Here is a 15,136-nt window from a genome sequence, read left to right on the forward strand (position 1 = left end):
TTATGAGAAGGTGCAAGGTCATGTTCAAAGGTGGGAAAGGTCAGTTTGGCTGTTTCATTTTGCAGGATAAAGTTGGTTACTGAAGTGCAATTATGGTTGGATGTTGTGTGTATTGTTTAGTGCTAATGACGGTGTAAAAAATAAATACAACAATGTCATCCAGGCAAAGTGGTGACTAGTCACCCAGGAAGAGATCCAGGATTGTGGCGTTACGTGTAAATGTGACAACATCAGGAGTACGAAAGTTTTGTTTACACTATCAAGAAACACAATCTATACAAAACAAAGAAGGAAAAGGCTGGAAAAAGTGCACAACAGCTGTTGATGACAGAAGAATAAAACAAATTTGCATCAGGGACAGATGGATGTCATCTGCGGCCATTAGCAGTGACCTGAGTGCAACTGGTGTTTTTGTCAGTGCAAGAACGGTACGGAGAAGAATAACGGAGGTTGGCCTAAAAGGTAGGATTCCCCGAACAAAACCATTGCTGAATAAAAAGCAGTGGCAGAAACGAGTACAGTGGGCAAAAGAACACATTGCATGGACAGAAGGTCAGTGGAAACAAGTGACATGGAGTGATGAAACTAAGATATCGATATTTGGTAGTGATGGGAGAAAATGTGTGAGACGTCACATCGGGGAAGAGATACATCCAGATTGCATTCAAGCGACAACAAAGAATCCTACAAGTGTTATGATCTGGGCATGTATGACAGCAGATGCTGTAGGCTGCCTTTATGTCATAGATGGCACACTGAACAGCAGAAAGTACATTGACACCATCCTACAACCAAAACTTCTACCTTCTATCCGGGATCTTTTTCCAGATAATGCCCCATTTTTTTCCTAGCAGGATTCAGCTCCCTGCCACACTGCACATATATGCAAAAAGGGGTTCACGGAGAATAACATACAGGTGCTGGGATGGCCAGGAAACAGCCCAGACCTGAACCCCATAGAACATTTGTGGTTCCGTTTAAAAAAACTGGTACATCTGAGGCATCCGTCCAATAAAAGACAATTAATTGAGGCTATAATTGTCTCATGGCACCTCATAATAAAGAAGGAAGAGCTCCAAACATTGGTTGGCTCAATGACACGTCGCTGTGCTGCTGTCTTCAAAAATAAAGGATATCCAATGAAATACTGATAGGACAGTAATATCATAAGTACACAGGGATTTTCACCCTAAGTGTTGATTTCACTGCATAACTTGCCTTGTTCATTAATTTCCCAGCATTAAATTTCCTTTCATTTGATATATGAATCATTGCACTGCGGGAAGTGTAACAGTTTTTATAAGCATTCGAAGTTGAAAAACATTCATATTTCAAAAAGTGTCCGCAATTTTGGCCACCACTGTACATTCAGCCGCTATGATCGCATTTTGCAATGCGATCCTGGGAGGTACTGGATGCCCTGATCGCATTGGAAAATGCGATCATTAATAAATGGGCCCCATAGTTATTACAGGGCAATCGGAGTAGAATTCATAAAATTCTACTCCAACCCCTAAGTATCACTTATTTATTAGTAAGCAGATCGCATTTCCCATCATTGTAATGGGAAATGTGATCCGACCAAAGTTACTAAAAATAAATTGTAACTGTGGAGGGAAAACCTTGCTTGGTTAATGCTCTCATACTGTATCTATGGGGTGCAAGTTTAAATTCACTGCTAACTGAGGGGTGGGCGAGCCCGCCCACCCTACATCCCGAACCAACGATCATAAGCAGGTATAGGTTCTTATATCTTTCATACCTATTTGAAAAGATAGAAGTAACTATTCAGTTGACTTTATGGCCTAATCAAACAGTTCGCATAGGTGTTCTGGTTTTTACTTTTCAAAATGATGGGAGCCTGATAAAAGTCTCTGTGATTGGGAGTACTACAAGGTGATTACTCAGTCATGCTTCTGACCACTTCAGTCTCTATGGTTCTGTGCCAGTTGGGAGCACTGCAAGGTGATTGCTCAATCATGGTTCTGACCACTTCAGTCTCTATGGTTCTGTGCCAGTTGGGAGCACTGCAAGGTGATTTCTCAGTCGTGCTTCAGAAGCACCTACCAGTGTTGGTCAAGGAGAATTGCTGACCTTAGCTTAGTACAAAAAAGTTTATTGCATAAAGCAATTTGTTACCAGTCCAGTGAGCAGATAGATGTATCTGGGGTATTGTACAATTTGATCCAGTCCCCCATCATGCACTGCCACCTACTGGGGCATAATTTAAATAGACCTGAAACTAATCACTCACTACATTTACCTTTCTCCTCAGTTGTCCAAGCCTGCTCTAGATCAATCCTATGCAACTTCAACTCCCCTGCAGAGCCAGAATAAGACGCTATGGGCCCCAATGTTGGAATCTGGTTTGGGACCGCATGCCACCTCTGTAAAAAAAAAAAAATCATGCATAAAATATGTTTGAGTAATCTGTGGTCCCTCAGTGCCCTTGGCTGGAGCCTAAGTCAGATAATCCAGATGTGCGTGCTGGAACCATGGAGCCAAATCTATCTAAATAATAAAATCTATCTATCTATCTATCTATCTATCTATCTATCTATCTATCTATCTATCTATCTATCTATCTATCTATCTATCTATTTATCTATCTATCGGTATAGAGTATTTTATCTGCAATCACATTATCCACAAAGCTCCAAAAACCATAAAGGAACAATATAAACAATTGCTGCTGTCCTTCTATACAACTATGTTCCCTACTACACCCACTGTGAGGAGCACAGACATGCAGTAGAATTGGGAAGTTAATGCTCGGAGGTGTTTGAAGGACCACAGTCATTTTTAAATGTAATTTAGTATATTTTAGGGATATCGCTCCGAAATGACTAAAGAACCCATTATCCATAAAACTGCAAGATCTGAGCATGCCATATGTGCGGGACACAGCCCAAATACAATGTTTCACCACATTTACATTTAGACTGCTGATTAGGAACCGTGAGCTAACATCTCACTGTCGTAAGAAAAACAATCATAATTCTTCACATTTCCATGATATAATATATGCAAGCTCTGGCATATCTGCACGTAATCTGCATTATTCAATAAATGGAATTTTTTTTTTTCATATTTAATACAAATCTACTGTATAAATAGCTACAAGCCAAACAATGAATCATTCCTGTCGTTTCAGCACCTTTAGCACTCCTAAGGCATTTTGAAGCAATCATCCTCATGTTCCTGACAGCCTATTATATCTATATGGAATGTGGGGCACAAAACCGTCTACAATGTTCCCAGATAAATGCTCAGCACTCTTTCGAATCTGCAAATTTCTCCTATTGCTGCGCACAAACAACGTGCAAACTGTACTGCAGAGCACTCCTGTCAGTAAACTTTTGACATGGCAATTAAAAAGAAAATAATACATTTTATATAACTACAATATATCGTAAAAAAAAAAAACAATTGTTGGTGTGACATATATAGGGGCATATGTATAAAGAGATAAAATTGGGAAATATATATCACCAACCAATCAGCTCCAAACTATCATTTCTTAAACACAGCTTGCAAAATGTAAGTTAGAAGCTGATTGGTTGGTGATATATAGGCCCCATTGAGCAGTGATTCCCAACCTCGGTCCTCAAGGCGTACTAACAGTCCTGGTTTTGGTGATATCCAGGCTTGAGCACAGATGGTTAAATCAAAATAACCGAGGGTCTAATTAAGTCACCTGTGCTCAAGTACGGCTATCCTTAAAACCTGGACTGTTAGTGTGCCCTGAGGACCATGGTTGGGAACCCCTGTCATAGATAAATAAGGTTCACGGTGCCCACAACATGATGCCACTTGCTGGTCTCTTCCATTATACTCTTTTGGTGATCTTGAAGTGGATGTTGTGGCTGTTGTCCAATCAGCACAATTGACACAAGAGAAATAAATCTTAAATAGAGGTTAAAAAATGTTCAGCATCCTCTGTTAGTCGGAGGGAGGAGGGACCGAGCTTTGCCGTTTATTTTCCAGGTGTTTTTAACTTGAAAAAAAACAAACAAACTAGGAATTAAATAATCTAAAAAAAACTTTTAATCTTTTGTTTAAATTGAACTGTGACGATTATGGGATCTAGTTACTAAGCAGTGTTAGTAGACAGAGTGAAAAGTGATAAGAAAGTGATAAGGTGCCAGCCAATCAGCTCCCAACTGTCATTTTTCAAACACAGCCTGTGAGATTACAGTTGGGAGCTGATTGGCTGGCACCTTATCACTTTCTTATCACTTTTCACTCTGTCTCCTAACACTACTTAGTAAATAGACCCATATGGCTTCAAAATTTCGCCATTTGATGTTTGCCATAACTACTTGAATGATATCAAACAGGTTCAAATATGAAATAGAACCTATTTCACTTACTAACTTTTTTTATCGTTTTAAATAAGGGGCAAATGTATCAAAGTTTGATGTGAGATACATTTGTGAGATATATATATCACCAACCTATCAGCTTCTAACTTACATTTTGCAGGCTGTGTTTAAGAAATGATAGTTTGGAGCTGATTGGTTGGTGATATATATTTCACAATTTTATCTCACATCAAGCTTTGATACATATGCCCCTAAAATGTAAGAAATCTTTGCAAGATTTTGATCGTAGTGTGGCCACACCTTACTGTTATTATTGCCCCCCCCTCTCTGATGTAGATGCTGCGCCGGCAGGATATGGTCGTAGCTGCAGTTCCTCTCGAGGCCCTCACCTCCGGACAGCTATACCCTCAGGCCCCTGAGCAGAGCCAGCCCTAGGCATAGGCTAATGCCTAGGGTATATGGAAAATCCAGGGGAAACTGAGCAGGCTGGACATGTAAGCTCCGCTGCAGAGGCTCCAGATTTCAGAAGTCTCAGCTTACTGTGGCTGTCCTCCGATGGGATGTACAGGCTTTCCGGCACTGCTGCGCCGTTGCCTGTTATATTATATGACAGGCAACAGAGCAGCACCAGCAGAGAGCCTGTACAGCTCAGCTCCTATCACGCAGGTCACGTAAGCCTCATTCACAGCAGAGAGACCACCGCGAAGTAGAGAATCAGAGGGAAGACAGCAAAGATAAGTAAATTATGATAAGCAAATTATGAAAGCTTGCTAATGAGATAGAATGTGGACCGGATTGCTGGAGACACACAAGGGGGAGAGATTTGATGACTGGAGACACAAGGGAGAGAGATTTGATGACTGGAGACACACAATGGGGAGAGATTTGATGGCTGGAGACACACAAGGGGGAGAGATTTGATGACTGGAGACACACAAGGGGGACAGATTTGATGACTGGAGACACACAAGGGGGAGAGATTTGATGACTGTAGACACAAGCGGGAGATGTTTAATGACTGGAGACACACAAGGGGGAGAGATTTGATGACTGGAGACACACAAGGGGGAGAGATTTGATGACTGGAGACACACAAGGGGGAGAGATTTGATGGCTGGAGACATACAAGGGGGAGAGATTTGATGGCTGAATACACACAAGGGGGAGATATCTGATGACTGGAGACACACAAGGGGGAGAGATTTGATGGCTGGAGACACACAAGGTGGAGAGATTTGATGACTGGAGACACAAGGGGGAGAGATTTGATGATTGGAGACACAAGGGGGATGGCTGGAGACACACAAGGGGGAGAGATTTGATGGCTGAATACACACAAGGGGGAGAGATTTGATGGCTGGAGACATACAAGGGGGAGAGATTTGATGACTGGAGACACAAGGGGGAGAGATTTGATGATTGGAGACACAAGGGGGATGGCTGGAGACACACAAGGGGGAGAGATTTGATGACTGGAGACACACAATGGGGAGAAATTTGATGATTGGAGACACACAAGGGGGAGAGATTTGATGACTGGAGACACAAGGGGGAGAGATTTGATGACTGGAGACACAAGGGGGAGAGATTTGATGATTTGAGACACACAAGGGGGAGAGATTTGATGACTGGAGACACAAGGGGGAGATATTTGATGACTGGAGACACACAAGGGGGAGAAATTTAATGATTGGAGACACACAAGGGGGAGAGATTTGATGACTGGAGACACAAGGGGGAGAGATTTGATGACTGGAGACACAAGGGAGAGAGATTTGATGACATGAGACACACAAGGGGGAGAGATTTGATGACTGGAGACACACAAGGGGGAGAGATTTGATGACTGGAGACACACAAGGGGGAGAGATTTGATGACTGGAGACACAAGGGGGAGAGATTTGATGACTGGAGACACAAGGGGGAGAGATTTGATGACTGGAGACACACAAGGGGGAGATATTTGATGACTGGAGACACACAAGGGGGAGAGAATTGATAGCTGTAGACATACAAGGGGGAGATGTTTGATGGCTGAATACACACAAGGGGGAGAGATTTGATGGCTGGAGACACACAAGGGGGAGAGATTTGATGACTGGAGACACAAAAGGGGGAGAGATTTGATGACTGGAGACACACAAGGGGGAGAGATTTGATGGCTGTAGACACACAAGGGGGAGAGATTTGATGGCTGAATACACACAAGGCGGAGAGATTTGATGACTGAATACACACAAGGGGGAGAGATTTGATGACTGGAGACACAAGTGGGAGATATTTGATGGCTGGAGACACACAAGGGGGAGAGATTTCATGGATGAATACACACAAGGGGGAGAGATTTGATGGCTGGAGACATACAAGGGGGAGAGATTTGATGACTGGAGACACAAGGAGGAGAGATTTGATGATTGGAGACACAAGGGGGATGGCTGGAGACACACAAGGGGGAGAGATTTGATGACTGGAGACACACAAGGGGGAGAAATTTGATGATTGGAGACACACAAGGGGGAGAGATTTGATGACTGGAGACACAAGGGGGAGAGATTTGATGACTGGAGACACAAGGGGGAGAGATTTGATGATTTGAGACACACAAGGGGGAGAGATTTGAAGACTGGAGACACAAGGGGGAGAGATTTGATGACTGGAGACACACAAGGGGGAGAAATTTGATGATTGGAGACACACAAGGGGGAGAGATTTGATGACTGGAGACACAAGCGGGAGAGATTTGATGACTGGAGACACACAAGGGGGAGAGATTTGATGACTGGAGACACACAAGGGGGAGAGATTTGATGACTGGAGACACACAAGGGGGAGAGATTTGATGACTGGAGACACAAGGGGGAGAGATTTGATGACTGGAGACACAAGGGGGAGAGATTTGATGACTGGAGACACACAAGGGGGAGAGATTTGATGACTGGAGACACACAAGGGGGAGAGAATTGATAGCTGTAGACACACAAGGGGGAGATGTTTGATGGCTGAATACACACAAGGGGGAGAGATTTGAAGGCAGGAGACACACAAGGGGGAGAGATTTGATGACTGGAGACACAAAAGGGGGAGAGATTTGATGACTGGAGACACACAAGGGGGAGAGATTTGATGGCTGTAGACACACAAGGGGGAGAGATTTGATGGCTGAATACACACAAGAGGGAGAGATTTGATGACTGGAGACACACAAGGGGGAGAGATTTGATGGCTGAATACACACAAGGGGGAGAGATTTGATGACTGGAGACACAAGGGGGAGATATTTGATGGCTGGAGACACACAGGGGGAAGAGATTTGATGACTGGAGACACAATGTGGAGAGATTTGATGACTGGAGACACACAAGGGGGAGAGATTTGATGGCTGAATACACACAAGGGGGAGAGATTTGATGACTGGAGACACAAGGGGAAGATATTTGATGGCTGGAGACACACAAGGGGAAGAGATTTGATGACTGGAGACACAAGGGGGAGAGATTTGATGGCTGAATACACACAAGGGGGAGAGATTTGATGGCTGGAGACACACAAGGGGGAGTGATTTGATGACTGGAGACACAAAATGGGGAGAGATTTGATGACTGGAGACACACAAGGGGGAGAGATCTGATGGCTGTAGACACACAAGGGGGAGAGATTTGATGGCTGAATACACACAAGGCGGAGAGATTTGATGGCTGAATACACACAAGGGGGAGAGATTTGATGACTGGAGACACAAGGGGGAGATATTTGATGGCTGGAGACACACAAGGGGGAGAGATTTGATGGATGAATACACACAAGGGGGAGAGATTTGATGGCGGGAGACACACAAGGGGGAGAGATTTGATGACTGGAGACACAAGGGGGAGAGATTTGATGATTGGAGACACAAGGGGGATGGCTGGAGACACACAAGGGGGAGAGATTTGATGACTGGAGACACACAAGGGGGAGAAATTTGATGATTGGAGACACACAAGGGGGAGAGATTTGATGACTGGAGACACAAGGGGGAGAGATTTGATGACTGGAGACACAAGGGGGAGAGATTTGATGATTTGAGACACACAAGGGGGAGAGATTTGATGACTGGAGACACAAGGGGGAGAGATTTGATGACTGGAGACACACAAGGGGGAGAAATATGATGATTGGAGACACACAAGGGGGAGAGATTTGATGACTGGAGACACAAGGGGGGGAGATTTGATGACTGGAGACACCAGAGGGAGAGATTTGATGACTGGAGACACACAAGGGTGAGAGATTTGATGACTGGAGACACACAAGGGGGAGAGATTTGATGACTGGAGACACACAAGGGGGAGAGATTTGATGACTGGAGACAAAAGGGGGAGAGATTTGATGACTGGAGACACAAGGGGGAGAGATTTGATGACTGGAGACACACAAGGAGGAGAGATTTGATGACTGGAGACACACAATGGGGAGAGAATTGATAGCTGTAGACACACAAGGGGGAGATGTTTGATGGCTGAATACACACAAGGGGGAGAGATTTGATGGCAGGAGACACACAAGGGGGAGAGATTTGATGACTGGAGACACAAAAGGGGGAGAGATTTGATGACTGGAGACACACAAGGGGGAGAGATTCGATGGCTGTAGACACACAAGGGGTAGAGATTTGAAGGCTGAATACACACAAGAGGGAGAGATTTGATGACTGGAGACACACAAGGGGGAGAGATTTGATGGCTGAATACACACAAGGGGGAGAGATTTGATGACTGGAGACACAAGGGGGAGATATTTGATGGCTGGAGACACACAAGGGGAAGAGATTTGATGGCTGAATACACGCAAGGGGGAGAGATTTGATGACTGGAGACACAAGGGGGAGAGATTTGATGATTGGAGACACAAGGGGGATGGCTGGAGACACACAAGGGGGAGAGATTTGATGGCTGAATACACACAAGGGGGAGAGATTTGATGGCTGGAGACATACAAGGGGGAGAGATTTGATGACTGGAGACACAAGGGGGAGAGATTTGATGATTGGAGACACAAGGGGGATGGCTGGAGACACACAAGGGGGAGAGATTTGATGACTGGAGACACACAATGGGGAGAAATTTGATGATTGGAGACACACAAGGGGGAGAGATTTGATGACTGGAGACACAAGGGGGAGAGATTTGATGACTGGAGACACAAGGGGGAGAGATTTGATGATTTGAGACACACAAGGGGGAGAGATTTGATGACTGGAGACACAAGGGGGAGATATTTGATGACTGGAGACACACAAGGGGGAGAAATTTAATGATTGGAGACACACAAGGGGGAGAGATTTGATGACTGGAGACACAAGGGGGAGAGATTTGATGACTGGAGACACAAGGGAGAGAGATTTGATGACATGAGACACACAAGGGGGAGAGATTTGATGACTGGAGACACACAAGGGGGAGAGATTTGATGACTGGAGACACACAAGGGGGAGAGATTTGATGACTGGAGACACAAGGGGGAGAGATTTGATGACTGGAGACACAAGGGGGAGAGATTTGATGACTGGAGACACACAAGGGGGAGATATTTGATGACTGGAGACACACAAGGGGGAGAGAATTGATAGCTGTAGACATACAAGGGGGAGATGTTTGATGGCTGAATACACACAAGGGGGAGAGATTTGATGGCTGGAGACACACAAGGGGGAGAGATTTGATGACTGGAGACACAAAAGGGGGAGAGATTTGATGACTGGAGACACACAAGGGGGAGAGATTTGATGGCTGTAGACACACAAGGGGGAGAGATTTGATGGCTGAATACACACAAGGCGGAGAGATTTGATGACTGAATACACACAAGGGGGAGAGATTTGATGACTGGAGACACAAGTGGGAGATATTTGATGGCTGGAGACACACAAGGGGGAGAGATTTCATGGATGAATACACACAAGGGGGAGAGATTTGATGGCTGGAGACACACAAGGGGGAGAGATTTGATGACTGGAGACACAAGGAGGAGAGATTTGATGATTGGAGACACAAGGGGGATGGCTGGAGACACACAAGGGGGAGAGATTTGATGACTGGAGACACACAAGGGGGAGAAATTTGATGATTGGAGACACACAAGGGGGAGAGATTTGATGACTGGAGACACAAGGGGGAGAGATTTGATGACTGGAGACACAAGGGGGAGAGATTTGATGATTTGAGACACACAAGGGGGAGAGATTTGAAGACTGGAGACACAAGGGGGAGAGATTTGATGACTGGAGACACACAAGGGGGAGAAATTTGATGATTGGAGACACACAAGGGGGAGAGATTTGATGACTGGAGACACAAGGGGGAGAGATTTGATGACTGGAGACACACAAGGGGGAGAGATTTGATGACTGGAGACACACAAGGGGGAGAGATTTGATGACTGGAGACACACAAGGGGGAGAGATTTGATGACTGGAGACACAAGGGGGAGAGATTTGATGACTGGAGACACAAGGGGGAGAGATTTGATGACTTGAGACACACAAGGGGGAGAGATTTGATGACTGGAGACACACAAGGGGGAGAGAATTGATAGCTGTAGACACACAAGGGGGAGATGTTTGATGGCTGAATACACACAAGGGGGAGAGATTTGAAGGCAGGAGACACACAAGGGGGAGAGATTTGATGACTGGAGACACAAAAGGGGGAGAGATTTGATGACTGGAGACACACAAGGGGGAGAGATTTGATGGCTGTAGACACACAAGGGGGAGAGATTTGATGGCTGAAAACACACAAGAGGGAGAGATTTGATGACTGGAGACACACAAGGGGGAGAGATTTGATGGCTGAATACACACAAGGGGGAGAGATTTGATGACTGGAGACACAAGGGGGAGATATTTGATGGCTGGAGACACACAGGGGGAAGAGATTTGATGACTGGAGACACAATGTGGAGAGATTTGATGACTGGAGACACACAAGGGGGAGAGATTTGATGGCTGAATACACACAAGGGGGAGAGATTTGATGACTGGAGACACAAGGGGAAGATATTTGATGGCTGGAGACACACAAGGGGAAGAGATTTGATGACTGGAGACACAAGGGGGAGAGATTTGATGGCTGAATACACACAAGGGGGAGAGATTTGATGGCTGGAGACACACAAGGGGGAGTGATTTGATGACTGGAGACACAAAATGGGGAGAGATTTGATGACTGGAGACACACAAGGGGGAGAGATCTGATGGCTGTAGACACACAAGGGGGAGAGATTTGATGGCTGAATACACACAAGGCGGAGAGATTTGATGGCTGAATACACACAAGGGGGAGAGATTTGATGACTGGAGACACAAGGGGGAGATATTTGATGGCTGGAGACACACAAGGGGGAGAGATTTGATGGATGAATACACACAAGGGGGAGAGATTTGATGGCGGGAGACACACAAGGGGGAGAGATTTGATGACTGGAGACACAAGGGGGAGAGATTTGATGATTGGAAACACAAGGGGGATGGCTGGAGACACACAAGGGGGAGAGATTTGATGACTGGAGACACACAAGGGGGAGAAATTTGATGATTGGAGACACACAAGGGGGAGAGATTTGATGACTGGAGACACAAGGGGGAGAGATTTGATGACTGGAGACACAAGGGGGAGAGATTTGATGATTTGAGACACACAAGGCGGAGAGATTTGATGACTGGAGACACAAGGGGGAGAGATTTGATGACTGGAGACACACAAGGGGGAGAAATATGATGATTGGAGACACACAAGGGGGAGAGATTTGATGACTGGAGACACAAGGGGGGGAGATTTGATGACTGGAGACACCAGAGGGAGAGATTTGATGACTGGAGACACACAAGGGTGAGAGATTTGATGACTGGAGACACACAAGGGGGAGAGATTTGATGACTGGAGACACACAAGGGGGAGAGATTTGATGACTGGAGACAAAAGGGGGAGAGATTTGATGACTGGAGACACAAGGGGGAGAGATTTGATGACTGGAGACACACAAGGAGGAGAGATTTGATGACTGGAGACACACAATGGTGAGAGAATTGATAGCTGTAGACACACAAGGGGGAGATGTTTGATGGCTGAATACACACAAGGGGGAGAGATTTGATGGCAGGAGACACACAAGGGGGAGAGATTTGATGACTGGAGACACAAAAGGGGGAGAGATTTGATGACTGGAGACACACAAGGGGGAGAGATTCGATGGCTGTAGACACACAAGGGGTAGAGATTTGAAGGCTGAATACACACAAGAGGGAGAGATTTGATGACTGGAGACACACAAGGGGGAGAGATTTGATGGCTGAATACACACAAGGGGGAGAGATTTGATGACTGGAGACACAAGGGGGAGATATTTGATGGCTGGAGACACACAAGGGGAAGAGATTTGATGGCTGAATACACGCAAGGGGGAGAGATTTGATGACTGGAGACACAAGGGGAAGATATTTGATGGCTGGAGACACACAAGGGGAAGAGATTTGATGACTGGAGACACAAGGGGGAGAGATTTGATGACAGGAGACAAACAAGGGGGAGATATTTGATGGCTGGAGACATACAAGGGGGAGAGATTTGATGACTGGAGACACACAAGGGGGAGAAATTTGATGACTGGAGACACAAGGGGGAGAAATTTGATGACTGGAGACACAAGGGGCAGATATTTGAGGACTGTAGATACACAAGGGGGAGAGACTTGATGACTGGAGACACACAAGGGGGAGATATTTGATGGCTGTAGACACAAGGGGGAGGAATTTTATGGCTGAATGCACACAAGGGGGAGAGATTTGAGGACTGGAGACAAACAAGGGGGGGATATTTGAAGGCTGGAGACACACAAGGGGGAGATATTTGATGACTGGAGACACAAGGGTGAGAGATTTGATGACTGGAGACACACAAGGGGGAGATATTTGAAGGCTGGAGACACACAAGGGGGAGAGATTTGATGACTGGAGACACACAAGGGGGAGAGATTTGATGACTGGAGACACACAACGGGGAGTATTTGAGGACTGGACACACAAGGGGGAGAAATTTGATGACTGGAGGAGACACAAGGGCAGATATTTGATGTCTGGAGACACACAAGGGGGAGAGATTTGATGACTGGAGACACAGGGGGGAGATATTTGATGACTGGAGACACACAAGGGGGAGAAATTTAATGATTGGAGACACACAAGGGGGAGAGATTTGATGACTGGAGACACAAGGGGGAGAGATTTGATGACTGGAGACACAAGGGAGAGAGATTTGATGACATGAGACACACAAGGGGGAGAGATTTGATGACTGGAGACACACATGGGGGAGAGATTTGATGACTGGAGACACACAAGGGGGAGAGATTTGATGACTGGAGACACAAGGGGGAGAGATTTGATGACTGGAGACACAAGGGGGAGAGATTTGATGACTGGAGACACACAAGGGGGAGAGATTTGATGACTGGAGACACACAAGGGGGAGAGAATTGATAGCTGTAGACATACAAGGGGGAGATGTTTGATGGCTGAATACACACAAGGGGGAGGGATTTGATGGCTGGAGACACACAAGGGGGAGAGATTTGATGACTGGAGACACAAAAGGGGGAGAGATTTGATGACTGGAGACACACAAGGGGGAGAGATTTGATGGCTGTAGACACACAAGGGGGAGAGATTTGATGGCTGGAGACACACAAGGGGGAGAGATTTGATGACTGGAGACACAAGGGGGAGAGATTTGATGATTGGAGACACAAGGGGGATGGCTGGAGACACACAAGGGGGAGAGATTTGATGACTGGAGACACACAAGGGGGAGAAATTTGATGAATGGAGACACACAAGGGGGAGAGATTTGATGACTGGAGACACAAGGGGGAGAGATTTGATGACTGGAGACACAAGGGGGAGAGATTTGATGATTTGAGACACACAAGGGGGAGAGATTTGAAGACTGGAGACACAAGGGGGAGAGATTTGATGACTGGAGACACACAAGGGGGAGAAATTTGATGATTGGAGACACACAAGGGGGAGAGATTTGATGACTGGAGACACAAGGGGGAGAGATTTGATGACTGGAGACACACAAGGGGGAGAGATTTGATGACTGGAGACACACAAGGGGGAGAGATTTGATGACTGGAGACACACAAGGGGGAGAGATTTGATGACTGGAGACACACAAGGGGGAGAGATTTGATGACTGGAGACACACAAGGGGGAGAGATTTGATGACTGGAGACACAAGGGGGAGAGATTTGATGACTGGAGACACAAGGGGGAGAGATGTGATGACTGCAGACACAAGGGGGAGAGATTTGATGACTGGAGACACACAAGGGGGAGAGATTTGATGACTGGAGACACACAAGGGGGAGAGAATTGATAGCTGTAGACAAACAAGGGGGAGATGTTTGATGGCTGAATACACACAAGGGGGAGAGATTTAAAGGCAGGAGACACACAAGGGGGAGAGATTTGATGACTGGAGACACAAAAGGGGGAGAGATTTGATGACTGGAGACACACAAGGGGGAGAGATTTGATGGCTGAATACACACAAGAGGGAGAGATTTGATGACTGGAGACACACAAGGGGGAGAGATTTGATGGCTGAATACACACAAGGGGGAGAGATTTGATGACTGGAGACACAAGGGGGAGATATTTGATGGCTGGAGACACACAGGGGGAAGAGATTTGATGACTGGAGACACAATGTGGAGAGATTTGATGACTGGAGACACACAAGGGGGAGAGATTTGATGGCTGAATACACACA

Source organism: Taudactylus pleione, unplaced genomic scaffold (genome assembly GCF_031769625.1).
Source record: "Taudactylus pleione unplaced genomic scaffold, aTauple2 ptg000502l, whole genome shotgun sequence".
Taxonomy (NCBI): domain Eukaryota; kingdom Metazoa; phylum Chordata; class Amphibia; order Anura; family Myobatrachidae; genus Taudactylus; species Taudactylus pleione.